The sequence below is a fragment of the Phycodurus eques genome, chromosome 7, assembly GCF_024500275.1.
Source record: "Phycodurus eques isolate BA_2022a chromosome 7, UOR_Pequ_1.1, whole genome shotgun sequence".
Taxonomy (NCBI): Eukaryota; Metazoa; Chordata; class Actinopteri; order Syngnathiformes; family Syngnathidae; genus Phycodurus; species Phycodurus eques.
Window position 1 is genome coordinate 13,914,048 of NC_084531.1, and position 19,693 is coordinate 13,933,740.

The following is a 19,693-nucleotide window of genomic DNA, read 5'->3' on the forward strand; positions in this document are numbered from 1 at the left end:
GTGTGTGTGAGGGGGACTGGCCTTTTTGGAGACGCTTTTGTTGTGATATGTGGTCAAAAACCAGCTTCACATTAGAGTAAAACAGTATAACTTCATTATTTGTCAACGCAAAAATTCACACAGTAAAGTAATTGACCATGCTTAATTTGATTTTGTACTTATTTTCTTAGCTATTCTATTCCTAGCTAAGCTATTCAAATGTGGACCTAATATATGAATCCATAATGTACTTTTAAAACTATAAACATTTTGAAAATGTCCACACAGGTTGCCATGGTAACAGGAGTTTTGCAATAGAATAGTAATAGTAATGCTATTTCTCTGGAATGACTGGATGGATTTGGCTGAAACTTGTTATGCACCTGCTTATAAAGCTATTTTGTGCAACGATGAAATTTGGTGCTACACAGTTAATTCTTCTTGATGCTATAGATGCCTGGAGTTGTAAGACCCCCACATAGATAGTCTTTCGTAACCTTGACATATTCATATAATATCTATATCTTTGGAAATAGTTATTATAAATGGTCAAAAATTCTTATTTGCATTAAAGGTCCCGTATTTTGGTTATTTAGACCTCCATAGAGGGACTCTCTAACATGTACTTAGTATAAAAGTGTCAATATCATTTCAAAAAACACCTTGGTTTTGTCATACGAATGTCCAGAAAAGGCCGCTCTGACAGCTACTTCTGTTTGACCCAGTTTTGTATACGCTTTGTCCATATTTGGCTAAGACCGTCCCTTTTCCTCTGATTGGTTGCTTCCATCTAGAAGACCCACTGAGAGCACACGTGTTTTTATGTTGACAGTGCTGGCTCGGGAGCAGAGAGGTAGGCGGAGATCTTCGCATGTGATGTAGATAAGTTCGAGAAATTCGAATGACCTGATTTCAGGCCTCTTGCCAGATACACATCTGGAACTCAGGAATGCTTGGATTATTTAAATTAATATTTCACGTTCACTGAGGCACCATAGAGACAATATTATTTCTCACTGCAATTTCTCGTGTATAATGAGCACCCATGTATAATTATATGCACCCCCAAAGTTGACCTCAAAATTCTGGAAAACCCCTCTACCTATGTATAATGCATTTTTACAATGCATGCTTTTGCTTCTACCCATACGATCAAAACATGAAGTATTATCTGTATTTTGTTAGTTTTTTTTCAAATAATTATTCTAAAGTTAAGCACTTTATTTGAACACGTAATACTTTTTTATTTACTTGCTCTTATTTTGAAATTCACAGCCCTGCTTTTATTTAGTAAATGAGAAAACACACAGTTGTGCTCATATGTTTGATTACCGAGGCAGAATTTGTAATGTGTACAATTCTTTTAAGAAAACATGAAGGGCCAGGTGAAACACATTGAATTTGATTTTAATGGGATTCAAATTAAACTGTCAAGCATTTCAGAAAAGCATTATCATTAAACAAAACCTAAACATAAAGAAATTAATGGTTGTTGTTCAATCATCAGTCGTATTTATATAAAAAAAAACAACAACAAAAAAAAAAAACAATATTTCACAACTTCTGCCAGGGTATGTAAACTTATGAGCACAACTGTACATCTATGCAGTCATACGTACCCCTGTCAGGTCATCTCTTGTGGTCAGTCCGTTTTAGTCACATGCTGTGATGACGTACTCAGCGTGCCCCTTGGTTCTACATACCATCTACGTCGCCACCTTCTCGATCGATTTTGCAGCATAATTAAATGTATCATCTGGTCATCTCGGTCCATTTGTTCTGTCGCCATTGTTGTTGCTTTGTTTCCTTGTTACTAAAAGGAAAGTAAAAACGGCTACCGGAAATGACCCAAAAAAATGCAGAGGAATCTCCACCCTGTGGTGTCCTATCCAATACCAGCCGTAGCGACATCCCCGACTTGGAGGAGAACTGCAGCACACTTTCAAAACAGCGCGCGTGGTTTGTGCTCGAATATAAAGGCAAACTACGCGAGGGACAGCCGCAGTGACGTCAGCGCAGTCGCTGTCCGCGCGAGTATAAAGAAGCCTTGAGAATGGCAGAAGCACCAAGAGGGGAAAAGAAGGGGGGGGGGAAAGGGGGGGGGGGGCGGGGACAAAGTCTCACTTGAGATTCATCGTTTGGACCGGGGCTTTGAACTAACGTGGCCACTTTAGCGTCTTGTTGTCGCGTGTTGTTAATACCACTCTTCTCTGTTCTACTGTAAAACAAGTATGGCGGACTAGCAGCGCAATGCGCCATAGTTTGGCATAATTTAGTTTATAGTGGTCATTTTTTTATTAGTCACAGTTGAGGTGCCACAATCAATCGATTAATTGACAACTAAACCAACTAAACTATTTTAACAATCGATTAATTATTGAGAGACATCATTTTAAATCCTTGTAATTTCAGCCTCTCAACAGTACCGTATTTTCACGACCATAAGGCGCACTTAAAAGTCTTAATTTCCCCCCAAAATTGACTTATAATTACTCGGTGCACACATAAGGCACGACTTATAATGTGGCGCGCCTTATAATGCGGCTCGCCTTATAATGTTGTTGTGTGATGAGCGCTCCGCTTGACTGACTAGGAGCATTTCCTGCCGACATGCTGCTTACACAGAGGAAATGCAGTCGACGGCATGCGGACGTAAAGGGGGAAGGGTGCGCGTGACGGAGGACGCTAAAGGCACGCCCCAGTTGGCATATAGCGCCGGTATGTGCATTGTGCAAAACAACATCGGTTTGGCTAAGGACCCCTGAAAATGGCACCTACGAAGAGACACGCTTACGAAGCACAGTTTAAACGACAAGCTATCAGTTACGCGGAGGAACATGGGAATCGAGCAGCCGCGAGATCAAGATCAACGAATCCATGGTTCGCAAGTGGAGGAAGCAGGAAAACAAGCTTCGCAAAGTCAAGAAGACGAAGCTGAGTTTCTGCGGAAACAAGGCGAGGTGGCCCGAGTTGGAAGACCAACTCGAGCAATGGATTAATAATCAAAGAACAGCCGGGAGAAGCGTCTCTACAGTCACCATTCGACTGAGTGCAATTACTCCGAGCTTTCCATCATTCCGGGAGGCTTGATGAAGGAACTCCAACCGCAGGACATCAGTGTAAACAGGGTGTTCAAAGTAAAGTTGCGAGCGGCATGGGAGCGATGGATGACACATGGCGAACACAGCTTTACTAAGACAAGGAGGCAGCGCCGGGCGATTTACGCCACAATTTGTGAATGGATTGTGGATGCTTAGGCTAATGTGTCTGCTTGCACTGTTCGAGCTTTCGTAAAAGCCGGCATCATTTCTGAGGAGCCGCACGGCAACAAGACTGACTCCGACAATGACGAGTGAGAAACTGGCGTGTTTGATGCAGAACTTGCCCAGCTGTTCATTTTGGATACAGAAGATGAGGACTTTGATGGATTTGTGGATGAGGATTGATAAAAAAATAACGTGAGTACATTGTTAAATACTTCAATAAAGTACAACCGAACTCAGTTTTGCTCCCGCTGCCTTTTTAAAAACATGTTTTAGCGTGCATGCATGCTACTGTATGTTTTAAGCTAACATATGTTTTACCATGCCTGCGCCCAATAATACGGTGCGCCTTATATCTGTGTTAAATACAGAAATAGACCCCGTAACTGAGACTGCGCCTTTTAATACGGTGCGCCTTATGGCCGTGAAAATACGGTAAATATTTTCAGATTTCTGTAGTGCTTCATTAAAGCAGACTTATTAGCTTGGTATTTAATGAAATTAAGACGTTTGCAAACATCTGCTTTACTTTAAAAACAACAATGATTTTGACGTTATGGACCAAACCGGCAACTGAAAGATTATGAATTTATGTTTATGCAGTTTCTGCACTGTCAATTTGAAATAATGTTGTTTTTTAATTAAGGGAGACAATCGATTATTAAAGTAATCATTAGTTGCAGCCCCAAGTCAATCTTCTTTCGATTTTTTGATCATTTACATTAAATGTTTTTGTTTGTTGCAGTACCTGAAATTTCAAATTAGGAACATGATAAGTGGCCGCCATCTTTTCTAAAAAAAAAACATGGCATGAGAACTTCAAATGCTTCCAAAATCCTCCATAACAAATACATTTATGAAAAAACAATTAATGACTAAAGTACATGACCTATTCTACTGCCCACACTGCTTTTCTGGCAAATAATGTAAAATTTTTGCTATTTCGGTTGAGTTTTTTTTAAGGTAACGTACTTTCTCGTGTATAATGCGCATCCATGTATAATGCGCACCCCCAAAGTTGACCTCAAAATTCTGGAATACCCTTCAACCTATGTAAAATGCATTTTTACGATGCATGATTTTGCTTCTACCTATATGATCAAAACAAAGTATTATCTGCATTTTGTAAATTTTTTCAAATAATTATTCTGAAGTTACGCACTTTATTTGAACACATAATACTTTCTTTTTATTTACTTGGTCTTATTTTGAAATTCACAACCCTACTTTTATTTAGTAAATGAGAAAACACACAGTTGTGCTCATATGTTTTATTACCCAGGCAGAATTTGTAATGTGAACAATTATTTTAAGAAAACATGAAGGACCAGGCGAAACACATTAAATTTTATCTTAATGGGATTCAAATTAAACTGTCAAGCATTTCAGAAAAGCATTATCATTAAAAATAACCATAAAGAAATTAATGATGGTTGTTGTTCAGTCATCAGTCGTATTTATAAAAAAAAAAAAAAAAAAAAACATTTCACAAATTCTGCCTGGGTATGTAAACTTATGAGCACAATTCTACATATATGCAGTCATATGTACCCCTGTCCTATTGGAATGAAAGTGTAGGCTACACCTTTTTCATAACCTCTAGGTGGCATACTAGAATGAAAGTACTTTTTCATTAACCTCTAGGGGGCAGTGGCATAGTGGAATGAAAGTGTACAGCTTTTTCATAACCTCTAGATGGCGGCATACATTTATAAAATGTAAATTTATTTTTCATTTTCTCCTACACCTTTGCATAATGCGCACTATTGACGTTTGACAATTTTTGGGGGTAAAAAAAATGTGCATTATAAATGAGAAATTACGGTATAATTAGTGTAATCATCTGTGTAATTTTTAGGGGGTCAATTTAGAGAACACTTTTTCGGGCTGTATGAGCTTATTGGTGGATATTTTTGACTGAAACTTGTCAGTTAATCAGGAAGTTGTTAATGTGCAGACGAAACAAAAAAATCGATTGTAGCGCTGGAAATCCATAAGAGACACCAAAGATATCGTAAAATGTTGCTTTCTGGGTGAGTCCTGACATTCCGTGCCGATTTAGTATATTCTCTTAAACTAATAGCAACTGTTAATATCCAAAAAGTCAAGTATCATTGAGTTTTCAGGCTGTAATTGAAAGTAGAAACGAGTGCTTTCACAAGCAGAGGTGTGCGGCACATACTTGTAGGCGACATTCAGTTTGCTCGTACGTCCTTGGATTGAGTTAGTACAAATAGTTACTAATGAAATCACATAATTCTATTACAGAATTCCTGTTACCATGGGAACCAATAGGGACCTTTTGAAATGTATTTATTGAAATTGAAATGTATCTTATTTTTAAAATTAGATTATGGGTTTATATATTATGTCCACATTTAAGTAGCTTAGCTTCATCATTTTCCTTTTTAAAATAAATACAGATCATCCCTTTCAAAAAGATTAAATTTTGATGAACATTTTATGTCAACTAATGCTAATTAGGGCATTCAATTAGCATCTTCATAACAAATATGTTCAAAATCGAATTCAGCATGGCCAGTTAAATTAGTATGTGACATTTTGTCGAGCTATGTTAAGAAATAAGGAAGTTGTACTGTTTTACTGTAATTTGAAGGCATTTTTTGACTATATTGTCAATAGGCAATATCACACAAGAGTTCACCAAAAGGGCAATTTTTCCCCACACAAAAAGCTCAAGTTCTCCGGAACCCATCAACCGATTTTCAAAATTCTTGCTGTGTTGTACTGTGTTGCGTTGCTACTCAACTAGGGCTAAAGATCAAATCTCTTTTTCTCAAAATATTACATTTTGCTTTATAGATATTAGTCTTTTTTTCTACTAATGATAGCCATTCATCGATCCATTTTCGATGTTGCTTGTCCTGTTCAATTTTACAGCACAGAGACTTACCCTAGCTGATTATGGGCGAGGAACAATGTTCCATCTAAGCTGCGCACCTGCGCAATTGCGCACTGGTAGCACAAGAAAATCTATGCTGCGCAAAAAAAATACAATTCAACAGAAACGTATTAAATAATGTCTGATTTTACGCTTGATATAATCTAATTCATTAGACCAATAATATTGTTTTCTGTACCATTTTGCAATGTAACTCAGTGAGTGACAGGTGTCCAGCCAATGATACCATACGGTTCACTTACGCTACGCAGCCAATCATAGCATTGACAATGCTTGCATATGTACCCTGCCCATACGCGCCGTGCAGGTTAGCGAGCTAACAACAGCGGAGTTAAGAGATGCAAACGCTAAGCCCTTATCATGGCGAAATGAATGGGCAGCGACACATCCACTCATCAAGCCAAAGTGAAAAAGAAATGCGGTTCTCTTAAGATGGAATGGCTGTCGGAGTAGGTGCAAATAGAAGAACAAGCGATGAAACTGGGTGAGATTTTTTTCCTTTTCGAGTGAGAAAGGTATACTCTGCAAAACATGCAGCGAAGCCAAAGTCGCAAGTGAGTTTTTGGAGGGAAAAATGTGGACTGAATGGAGGTTGGACTACCTCAAGGTTTTGAACAGCTGTCATACTGGTGTGTGGCCACAGCGGGCACATCTGATGTTGCTCACAGTGATCCTCAGTGCGCTCAAGGAGCTTGTGTGTCTGCCCAGACACATGAAAAATCAGAGGGAACATTGGTCAGGAGGACTGTACACTCTGGACATTTACTTTCAATGTTATGTTAAATCCTACTAAATTCTCATGAAAACAGGATCACTCTTTTAGACTGGAGTCTATGTATGTGCATTGATAATTTCATGCAATTCTCTTTTGTACTTTCTCCATCCATTATCTTCTCATGTACCAAAATAACATTCCTGTTTGTCACCACCAGCATAGGTAATTTACCGTAAAGTGCACATGATGTGTACCATTGTCAGTTATTGCATTGTGCTGTGGTTGGCATTGTTTTGCATTGAGGGCTTGGTTCCCTCATGTGCATTGTTTCTCCCTATGCAGGTTGTATGGCATATGTTTTCATTACCTGGTGATCATGGTAACTGGAGATGAAGCAACAGGGAAAATGAAAAGCATAACGAATAGTAATTGTTTTACAACATTTTTGTTGAACACTTGGTCAGAAAAAAATGCATCATGTGCGCTGTCCTCGCGGGACATGTAGGTCTTCTTTGAGTTTACATGTAGATGTCAAGATGGTTTGTGGCATCGGGTGTGCTGTAATGAAAACAAACAGAACAACCTGTGTTCGGGTGTGCTGATCACATGGGATTTCATGCTCCATTTTGACTTACTTTGGATCAAATGGTAGCTTTCCCACCGGTGACAAAAAAAAACAGTGGAGAACATCTGAGCCAACACATACAGTGGGTACCGAAAGTTTTCAGACCCCCTTACATTTTTTACTCTTTGCTATATTGCAGCCATTTGCTAAAATAATTTAAGTTCATTTTTTCCCACAATAATAGGCTCCAGCACACCCGCGACCCTAATGAGGATAAGCGGTACAGAAAATGGATGGAATGGATAATGTACACACAGCACCCCATATTGACAGAAAAAAAACGTAATTGTTGAAATTTTTGCTGATTTATTGAAAAAGAAAAACTGAAATATCACACAGCCATAAGTATTCAGACCCTTTGCTGTGACACTCATATATTTAACTCGGGTCCTGTCCATTTCTTCTGATCATCCTTAAAATCGTTATACACCTTCATTGGAGTCCAGCTGTGTTTGATTATACTGATTGGACTTGATTAGGAAAGCCACATACCTGTCTATATAAGACCTTACAGCTCACGATGCATGTCAGAGCAAATGAGAATGATGAGGTCAAAGGAACTGCCTGAAGAGCTCAGTGACAGAATTGTGGCAAGGCACAGATCTGGCCAAGGTTACAAAAACATTTCTGCTGCACCTAAGGTTCCTAAGAGCACAGTGGCCTCCATAATCCTGAAGTGGAAAACGTTTGGGTCAGAACCCTTCCTAGAGCTGGCCATCCAGACAAACTGAGCAATTGGGGGAGAAGAGCCTTGGTGAGAGAGGTAAACAAGAACCCAAAGATCATTGTGGCTGAGCTCCAGAGATGCAGTCGGGAGATGGGGAAAGTTCTAGAAAGTCAACCATCACTGCAGCCCTCCACCAGTCGGGGCTTTATGGCAGAGTGGCCTCTCCTCAGTGCAAGACACATGAAAGCCTGCATGGAGTTTGCTAAAAAAAAAAAAAAAAAAACACCTGAAGGGCTCCAAGATGGTGCGAAATAAGATTCTCTGGTCTGATGAGACCAAGATAAAAATTGTTGGCCTTAATTCTAACTGGCATTTGTGGAGAAAACCAGGCACTGCTCATCACCTGTCCAATACAGTCCCAACAGTGAAGCATGGTGGTGGCAGCATCATGCTGTGGGGGTGTTTTTCAGCTGCAGGGACAAGACGACTGGTTACAATCGAAAGAAAGATGAATGCGGCCAAGTACAGGGATATCCTGGACGAAAACCTTCTCCAGAGTGCTCAGAGCCTCAGACTGGACCGAAGGTTCACCTTCGAAAAAGACAATGACCCTAAGCACACAGGTAAAACAACTCCGTGACTGTTTTTGAATGGTCCAGCCAGAGCCCTGACTTAAAATCAATTGAGCATTTCTGGAGAGACCTGAAAATGGCTGCCCACCAACGTTCACCATCCAACCTGACAGAACTGGAGAGGATCTGAAAGGAGGAATGGCAGATGATCCCCAAATCCAGGTGTGAAAAACCTTTTTGCATCTTTCCCAAAAAGCTGTATTAGCTAAAAGGGTGCTTCTACTAAATACTGAGCAAAGGGTCTGAATACTGTGTGGTATTTCAGTTTTTCTTTTTTAATAAATCTGCAAAAATTTCAACAATTCCGTTTTTTATCGTTCAACATGGGGTGCTGTGTGTACATTAATGTGGAAAAAAATTAAATTATTTTCGCAAATGGCTGCAATATAGCAAAGAGTGAAAGATTTAAGGGGTCTGACTACTTTCCGTACCCACTATATATCTTCTCTAGAAGTTTAAGATGTTTTGGAGAGGTTATGATAATATCAGAAATACAATACAAATATCTGAAGGGAGACTGTGGAAGTCTCTTATGGTTTAATGACTTTTGGTCTTTTGAAAGGGGGGATTACAGTAGGATGTGGAAAAACTTCCAGATTATTGCAGTGATCCGATTAAATCATTCAAATGAGGCCAGCTTGTATCAATTTTCTTCAGTCTGGACCAAAATATAAAAAGAGCGTACCATTAAAACTATAAGCGGGCAACAATGAAGACAATTTATATTATTATTTTTGCAATGATCCAAGTCACCTCACCCTCTTATTATGGCTTTGTTTATGTGGTTGATCGGTTCCAATTTTCAAACGGCAGCCCCACTTGCCTTACTTTAGTGTGCCGATCTTAAGGCAGTCTGAGGATGAGGATGAGGAGGAAGATTATGGCTCTGCCCTACTTCAACTGGAGGAAGGGCACGCTTTCCTTCTCCTCCCTAAAGCTACTCCGAGACAGTGTGTACTGTAGTGTGGCGTGGGAGGCTTGCCGAAAAAGAAGGGAAGTAAGGGGGAGAAAAAGCAGGTCTTTCCATCTTGGTGCCAGTTTATTGTGTGAATTTAGCCACAATAATTATGGATGTGAGTTTACGCACAACCACAGACACTGAACGTCGAGTCCTGTACCTGTCCGGGTGCCGTGCAGTCAGGGTTAAGTTTCTGCCAAACTTTTTTTTTTTTTTTTTTTTTTTTTTTTTCAGTTACTAGCATGATTGGAAGGAGTTTCATTCTGTATCTGATACAATGAAACCTTGCACTTTTACTATGACTGCTGGCTCAGCAGGGTTGGTGCTGAACATTTAACCCCTTCACCTCCTGTCCGGCTTTACTCTACTCTTACAGTAAATGCTCAGCTCTGATCTCCTCACTCCCCCTTGTTATTATCACATCAGAGTAGCGGGGCAGGGCATAAACACACAACCAGAGACCAACTTTACATTGAGCTAAAGGTGCATGCCAGGCGACTAGCAGATTTTGTTTCCCAGAAAAATTGTTGTTATCATGAAATGTACGATTATTGTTATATTCATTGGCTTCAGATGGGATTTAGTTGAGGTTTTGTGCGTGTGGAGTTAATTTCTCTTCACAGGAACTTTAACAAGACACGATACAAAGGGTTCCACTGTCCCTTTTTACAAGATTTGGGGAGAAACAATAAGTATGTGTCTGTGAGCCTCCCATAGTATATGCATGTGCCCGCATGCCTGGCTGCGTGCGTGCGCAGCCGCTGCTGCCGTGCAAATGTGCCTGCGAGACAGCAGTCTATTTACGAGGCGTTGCAGCTGGTGTCTAGCGTCTGGACCCTGTCACGATCTCTGACACTGCCACTGGCTAACAAGTAGGATTCATTGTGCCAGGCGATCTCCCACTTGCGCCCCCACCCCAACCCCTTCCCGATACACTCTCCGCCCCTTTTCCCTCTTCCCTCCATGGCATTTGTTTTTTTTTCTCACTCAACTGTACGACCATGCCATAAATGTAAGTTGTTTAGTTTAGCTATTTAATGATTTGTTTACGCTGTGCAATTTTCAGGTTTTACAAGAGCATGGTTATCATGACTGGTAATTAAAAAAATAATAATAATTCTAGAGGTGGTGAGGGCTTGAAAGAAGTTTTCTTTGTGAGAAACTTGCTTCATTCAAGTAAAGAAATTGTTCTTTGTTGACAGAAATGTCGGTTTCTGGCAACAAATCTGTCTTTTTGTGGTGTGCCTACCATATAATTAGAAAAATATATAGGACACAATTTAAACACATTCAAGCTTGTGAAAATAAACCTGTGCAAAGCCTCCTTTTTAAACACATTGTAAACATATTTTAACACAAAAAAATTTCCAGCATAAAATGGATATTAAAAGCTATACGTATTGTTGTGCCGGTGCACAAGCATATGCCTTTAAGAGGTGGGGCCTGGTGTGTTGGGGTGTGATGTCGTCGATTCTGCGTGAATGTCTGGGTGAGAGCTGTGGCCAACAGCAGCTTCTGCGTGAGTACTCACTGTTTTACTGTTCTCCCTGCGCTCAATAAACGGCTAAAAAAATGCATCGGTAACTGTAGCTCTCCTTTCCCAAATCCTTAACAATAGGTATACTGCAAAAACTCATAACAAAATGATCAATACCAGGCCTCCAGAATGCAACCAATTTGGTCGCACGTGCGCCCTAATTTCTCAATGGTGTGCCTAAAAAAGATTAGAGGTTACACAGTTGCGCCAGCCATTCGAGGGGAAAAAAAATCTCTGCGACTTTGAAAGCAAACACACATTAAACCCATTGTGGTCTAAACCAATCGGAGATAGTGAAGGGAGGGACCCCCTCTGATTGGCCGTGTGCATGTGTGTTTGAAATGTGGGTGCTTCTTATGGGTGCTGCAGTCAGACAAAGAGAGCTGCTAGCATAGCCGAAGCTACCGTAATTTCTTGTGTATAATGCACATTTTTTTCCTTCCGAAATTGTCAAAAGTCAATAGTGCGCATTATACATAGGTATAGGGGAAAATGAAGGGGGGGAAAAAAAATTATAAATGAATGCCGCCATCTAGAGTTTATGAAAAAAGCTGTACACTTTAATTCCATTATGCCACTTGCCACTACCACATAGAGGTTATGACAAAGGTGTACAGTTTCATTCTAGTATGCCACAGCCACCTAGAGGATATGAAATAGGTGTAGCCTACACTTTCATTCCAGTATGACAGGCGGGACATATGACTGCATATATGTACAGTTGTGCTCATAAGTTTACATACCCAGGCAGAATTGATGAACTATTGTTTTTTTTTTTTTTTTTTTTTTTTTTAAATACTACTGATGACTGAACAACAACTATCATTAATTTATTTATGGTTATGTTTTGTTTAATGATCATGCTTTTCTGAAATGCTTGACGGTTTAATTTGAATCCCTTCAAAATAAAATGAAATGTGTTTTACCTGGTCCTTTTTTTTGTTTTTTTTAACAATTTTACCAATTCTGCCTGGGTAATCAAACATATGAGCATAATTGTGAGTTTTCTCATTTACTAAAAAAAAAAAAGTAGGGCTGTGAATTTCAAAATAAGAGCAAGTAAATAAAATGAAAGTATTACGTGTTCAAATAAAGTGCTTAGCTTCAGAATAATTATTTTAACAAATAACAAAATACACATACGTCATGTTTTGATCATATGGGTAGAAGAAAAATCATGCATTGTAAAAACGCTTTATACATAGGTGGAAGGGTTTTCCAGAATTTTTAGGTCAACTTTGGGCGTGCATATTATACATGGGTGCGCATGGGTAAGTTTTCCAACGTATAGCATGTAGCTATACAGGAATTACAGGGAGATTAATTGGTTCCAAAAGCATAATGCCACAGCAACAATGTGGGAACATTTTGTATTCAAGCCAGATCAATGCTGCCGTCCCGCGAACACCAATGAGTTGGGCTGTCGAATTTGTATGAAGTCGCAACAAAAATTGACAAAACAACATAAACCTCAAAGTGAAAAAAAAATCAATTGAAAACACAACCATCACACTGAATTTCTTCAACTGGGAACAAAAAACACAGGACTTGTGTGTGTGTGTGTGTGTGTGTGTGTGTGTGTGTGTGTGTGTGTGTGTGTGGATATATATATATCTCCACACACAGTGGGTACGGTATTATAGTATTCAGACCCCCTTAAATTTTTCACTCTGTTATATTGCAGCCATTTGCTAAAATCTTTTAAGTTATTTTTTTTTTTATTTATTAAAAAAGAAAAACTGAAATATCACACAGCCATAAGTATTCAGACCCTTTGCTGTGACACTCATCTATTTAACTTGGGTGCTGTCCATTTCTTTTGATCATCCTTGAGATGGTTCTACACCTTCATTGGAGTCCAGCTGTGTTTGATTATACTGATTAGGAAAGCCACACACCTGTCAATACCTTACAGCTCATAGTGCATGTCAGAGCAAATGAGAATCATGAGGTCAAAGGAACTCCCTGAAGAGCTCAGAGACAGAATTGTGGCAAGGCACAGATCTGGCCAAGGTTACAAAAAAAATTCGGCTGCACTAACTAAGAGCACAGTGGCCGCCGTAATCCTTAAATGGAAGACGTTTGGGACGACCAGAACCCTTCCTAGAGCTGGCCGTCAGGCCAAACCGAGCAATTCTAGAAAGTCAACCATCACTGCAGCCCTCCAACAGTCAGGGCTTTATGGCAGAGTGGCCCGACGGAGGCCTCTCCTCAGTGCAAGACACGTGAAAACCTGCATGGAGTTTGCTAAAAAACACCTGAAGGACTCCAGGATGGTGAGAAATAAGATTCGCTGGTCTGATGAGACCAAGAGAACATTTTAGCCTTAATTCTAAGCGGTATGTGTGTGTGGGGGGGGGGGGACAGGCACTGCTCATCACCTGTCCAATACAGTCCCAACATTGAAGCATGGTGGTGGCAGCATCATGCTGTGGGGGTGTTTTTCAGCTGCATGGACAGGACAACTGGTTCCAATCGAAGGAAAGATGAATGCGGCCAAGTACAGGGATATCCTGAACAAAAACCTTCTCCAGAGTGCTCAGGACCTCAGACTGGGCCCAAGGTTCACCTTCCAACAAGACAATGACCCTAAGCATACAGTTAAAATAATGAAGGAGAGGCTTCAGAACAATTCCGTGGTTGTTCTTGAATGGCCCAGCCAGAGCCCTGACTTAAACCCAATTGAGCATCTCCGGAGAGACCTGAAAATGGCTGTCCACCAACGTTCACAATCCAACCTGACAGAACTGGAGAGGATCTGCAAGGAGAACTGGCAGACGATCTCCAAATCCAGGTGTGAAATACTTGCTGCATCTTTCCCAAAAAGACTCATGGCTGTATTAGCTCAAAAGGGTGCTTCTACTAAATAATGAGCAAAGGGTCTAAATACTGTGTGATAGTTCAGTTTTTCTTTTTAATAAATCTGCAAATATTTCAACAATTCATTTTTTTCTGTCAATATGGGGTGCTGTGTGTACATTGGGGGGGGGGGGGGGGGGATTAGCTTAAATGATTTTAGCAAATGGCTGCAATATAAGAGAGTGAAAAATTTAAGGGGGTCTGAATACTTTCCGTACCCACTGCATGCATGTGTGTGTGTGTGTGTGTGCATGTGTATACAGTGGCTGAAATAAGTATTTAACACGTTACCATTTTCTCATTAAATATATTTCCAAAGGTGCTATTGACAAGAAAGTTACACCAGATCAGAATCAGAATCATCTTTATTTGCCAAGTATGTAAAAAATACACAAGGAATTTGTGTCCGGTAGTTTGAGCTGCTCTAGTACGACAACAGACAGTCAATTGACAGAGAATACTTTTGAGACATAAAAACAAAGTCACTGAGCAATAAAAGGTTACCGGTATATGTGGTAATGCCGGTACAATTATTTTTTTTACAATTGTGCAAAATGATGCTGAGTCCTCAAGCAATTAGAGCAGTTTGAAATGACTAATAGAACAGTAGTCTGGTACAGTGACCATTGTGCAAATGGCGCAGAGACTTCAAGAAATTTATGCAGTTTAAAGTGACGAGTAGTGCGATAATCTGGGACAATGTCAATTGTACAAATGGTGCAGATACTTCTCGAGCACATGAGTGGCCAGCATTGGCAAACAACAGATATGTAAGCAGTGGAGGGTTGGGAACAACCCAAGTAATCCATACATACAAAGAAAGTAGAACAAATAAGATCAGAAATTAAGTTGTGTGTAATGATATGAAATGACACAGGGAAAAAGTATTGAACATGCCAACTGGTATTTATTTAACACTTTGTACAAAAGCCTGTGTTTGCAATTACAGCTTCAAGACTCCTGTATGGAGAAACTAGTCAGAATCAGAATAATTTTTATTTGCGAAGTATGCAAAGTCGCATGCATTGCTCTGGTGTGATTTTTGCCCATTCCGCCACACAAGCAGTCTTCAAATCTTGAAGGTTCCCTGGGCTTCTTTTATGGACCTTGAGGTTCAGTTCTTTCCATAGCTTTTCGATTGGACTCAAATCAGGTGCTTGGCCAGGCAGAAGAGTTGTCCAAGATTTCTGACAGAGAAGTGCAAAGCATAATCAGAAGAGTTGTCCAAGAGCCAAAGACCACCTGTGAAGAACTTCAAAAAGACCTGGAATAAGCAGGTATTGTTGTCACAAGGAAAACAGTGAGTAATACACTACGCCGCCATGGCCTTTATGCACGCTCATCAGGTAAGACCCCATTGCTGAAAAAAAAAGAAGCTTGTCAAAGCTCGTTTAAAGTTTGCTGAACAACATTTGGACAAGCCAGTTAAATACTGGGAGAATATAGTCTGGTCTGATGAGAGCACAATTAAACTTTTTGGAAGCCATAATACACACCACGTTTGGAGGAGAAATGGCACTGCACATCACCCTAAAACGCGATACCAACAGTGAAGTTCGGAGGTGGGAACATGATGGTGTGGGGCTGCTTTTCAGAAAATGGTACTGGTAAACTTTACATTGAAGGAAGAATGGCTGGGCAAATCTACCGAGACATTCTTGACAAAAAGTTGATGCCATATATGAGGATGATGAAAATTAAACGAGGATGGACATTTCATCCGGATAATTATCTAAAACATACTGCCAAGGAAACTCTCGATTGTTTTCAAAGAAAAATAAATCTACTCGAATGGCCCAGCCAATCACCTGACTTGAATCAAATCGAAAATCTATGGAAAGAACTAAAATCAAGATCCACAAAAGGAGCCCATTGAACCTTCAAGATTTGAAGACTGCTTATGTGGAGGAATGGGCCAAAATCATACCAGAGCAATGCATGCGACTAGTTTCTCCACGGACGCAGGGGTCAGCCCGAGTGCGGCACACCTTGAACAGTCACAGGCTACACCTGCCGAGTGGGAGCGGCCCCCCCATCGATCTTGTCGTAAACGTGCTGGCACAGCACACGCAGCTGGAAATCAAACTAGCAACCCTCTGCTTTACCAAAGACACATTCAACTTTGAACTCACTCCATGGGGTGTGCACTGTAAAACGTACAGAGGTTCCTCATAATTGGTTAACAATATATATTTGTGATTTCGTCTTTGAGGGTAAAGAAATGTGACTTGTATTGGATATACTAAGTCTACACTTAGTATAGTATAGTTCAAATGTCAGATTTTATTTAAAAAAATAAATGAGACCAATATGAATCATTTTAAAACTTTTTCCACCTTTGTGACCTATAATATGTACAGCTCAAAATGTAAAATTTTCAAGATGGGAAGTAAAAAAAAAAAAAAAAAACATTCTGCTAATATGTAACAAGTGTACACACCCTCTTATAACAGGGAATATGGCTGCATTCAAAATGAACCAATCACATTCAAATTCATGTTAAATGGGAGTCAGCACACAACTGCCACACTTTTAAGCACCACTAATTAACGCCAAATTAAGTTCAGCTGTTCCAGTAGGCTTATTCTGTTTCTAACTTTCAAGCAGTAACCTGGAGTTTTTCTGATGACCACACTCACGCCATAAACTAATTTAATAGCTTAAATCCCCAAAACATAATTCATATGTATTTTTCTTCAACCTGAAATTATTATTATTATTGAACGCCTAAGTGGGGAAAAAGTGTGAATATATATATATATATATATATATATATATATATATATATATATATATATATATATATATATATATATATATATATATATATATATATATATATATATATATTTATGTTTTTTTTTACAGCAGTATTTGTGGAATTTGACAATTTTGTGAAGGGACAAATGAGTGAGGACTGAAAATGATGTCAGTGCATACACTTACATTTAAAAAATTATTATTTTTTTTTACTTTTTTATTTAAAAATCTCAATATTTGATATGTAATATAGGTTATGTCTCATCCAATTTGGAACATTTACAGCAATTGGAAAAAAAAAAAAAAAAAAACTCTTTGATTGCTTCATGAATCAAAATGTAACAAAACACTAGAGCTGTGAGCAGCTATAATCGGGCCCTCGCACCACGGCCCCGTTGGGGTACTGTCAGTTTGAGATCCTGGCAGGTTGGAGTATTGGCACGATGAAGTAAGGGCCGCAAATTTCCCTCGGGCGGTAGGTTGGACACCATGCTGTAGGACAAGTGCAACGATATGGCCCATATTAAGTAAATGTGCGCCACACAAAAATGGAGGATGACCTGCAAATGGCCCCCAGGCCATAGGTTTAATGCCACTGCTGCACGACAAGTGCAAAAGTATGAAGTCCTTTGAACTCCTCATGCTGGACCACCTCAAGAGCATCACAGTTCCCCTGCAGAACCCCCTGCAGTTTGCCTACCGAGCAAACAGGTCTGTGAATGACTCAGTCAACGTGGGACTGCACTTCATCCTAGAACACCTCGACGGCTCTGGGACCTATGCGAGGATCCTGTTCGTGGACTTCAGCTCTGCATTTCAACACCATCATCCCCAAACTCCTCTCCTCCAAGCTTCTCCAGCTCAGCGTCTTGCCTGCCATCTGCCAGTGGATTTACAGTTTCCTGACGCAGGACACAGCAGGTGAGGCTGGGTGCGCCAAGGATGTGTTCTCTCTCCGCTGCTCTTCTCTCTCTACACGAATGACTGCACCTCATCGCACCCACCTGTTAAAGTTTGCAGACGACACCACAGTCATCTGCCTCATCAAAGACTGGGACGAGTCTGCATATCGACAGGAAGTGGAGCAGCTGGAGCTGCTAAGTGGCCGACACAACCTGGAGCTGAACACGCTCAAGACTGTAGAGATGATTGTGGACTTCAGGAGGCATCCTTCGCCACAGTTGCCCCTCACGCTGTCCAACTGTGTCAACCGTCGAGACCTTCAAGTTCTTGTGAATTACAGTCTCTCAGGACCTGAAATGGGTGACCAACATCAACTCCATCCTCAAAAAAGCACAGCAGAGGATGCAGTTCCTGCAGCTTATGAGGAAGCGCGGCCTGCCAAAAGAGCTGTTGAGGCAGTTCTCCACAGCAATCATCGAGTCCCGTGTTCATCCATCACAGTCTGGTTTGGTGCTCCCACAAAAAAGGACAAACTCTGACTAAAATGGGCAATCAAAACTGCTGAAAAAATTGTCTGTATCCCCCTACCCACCCTTGAGAACTTGCACGCTAAGACAAGAGCATTCAAATCCTCTTGGACCTTCCACATCCTGGTCGCCACTCCTTCCTTACCTCGGGTATACGCTATCAAACAATGCAAACTAAAACTAGCAGACATTCCAACAGCGTTTTCCCTCTTGCTGGATAATTATCCATTATTATTCGAATTGTAAATAAGAATTTACAATTCATATTGTAACATGCTGCCTATTATTGTCTTGAGATTTTCACATCTGTGTCGGGCCAAATATACATTATTCGTGCACTCAACAGTAGTAGTCTCGCCACTCTGCACACTTTGCATATCTGTTGTTGACCAATACTGCCCACTCATGTGCGTGGGAAGTATCTGCACAATTGACACTGTTCCAGATTATCGCACTACTAGTCACTTTAAACTGCTTAAATTTCTTAAAGTTGCTGCGCCGTTTGCACAATGGTCACTGTACCAGATAATTAGTCATTTCAAACTGCTCTAAATTGCTAGAGGACTCTGCATCATTTGCAAAACTGTCAAAAAATAAACTTATCGGCATTACCACATTACCGATAACCTTTCATTGCTCAGTGACTCTCCGTACTGTGTTTTTATCAAATGTTTTGTCAAATGGCTCTCTGTTGTCATACTAGAGCGGCTCCAACTACCAGAGACAAATTCCTTGTGTGTTTTTGACATACTTGGCAAATAAAGATGATTCTGATTCTGATTTTCCAGGCCTTTACTGCAGCCTCTTTTAATTAGATTGTTTCTGGGGTTTCTCCCTTCAGTATCTGCTTCAGAAGGTAAAATACATGCTCTATTGGGTTAAGGTCCAGTGATTTGACTTGGCCAGTCTCAGACCTTCCACTTTTTCCTCCCGATGAAGTCCTTTGTTGTATTGGCAATGTATTTTGGGTCAGTGTCTTGTTGCATGATGAAGCGTCTCCCGATTAGTTTGGATGCATTTTTCTTTAAATTGTCAGACAAAATGGTTTTGTAGACTTCAGATTTGATTCTGCTGCTACCATCATGAATTACGTCACCAATAAAGACTAGTGAGCCCGTTCCAGAAGCAGCCATGCAAGCCCAAGCCGTGACATTACCTCCACCATGCTTCACAGATGAGATGTGTGTTATGGATCATAAGCAGATCCTTTTTTTCTCCATACTTTGGCCTTTCCATCACTTTGGTAGAGGTTAATCTTGGTCTCAGAGGTCCATAAAACTTTATTCAAAACCTCTGTGGCTCCTCTCTACTTCTTTGCGAAATTCAATCTGGCTTTCCCATTCTT

The 19,693-nt window shown here is 40.2% G+C and overlaps 1 protein-coding gene across 1 annotated transcript in view; it reads left to right on the forward strand.

Moving 5' to 3' along the window:
• ift80 (intraflagellar transport 80 homolog (Chlamydomonas)) overlaps nt 1-19,693 on the forward strand; it is an 81,222-nt gene that overhangs the window by 13,064 nt on the left and 48,465 nt on the right. The gene's annotated exons all lie outside the window — the stretch shown is intronic.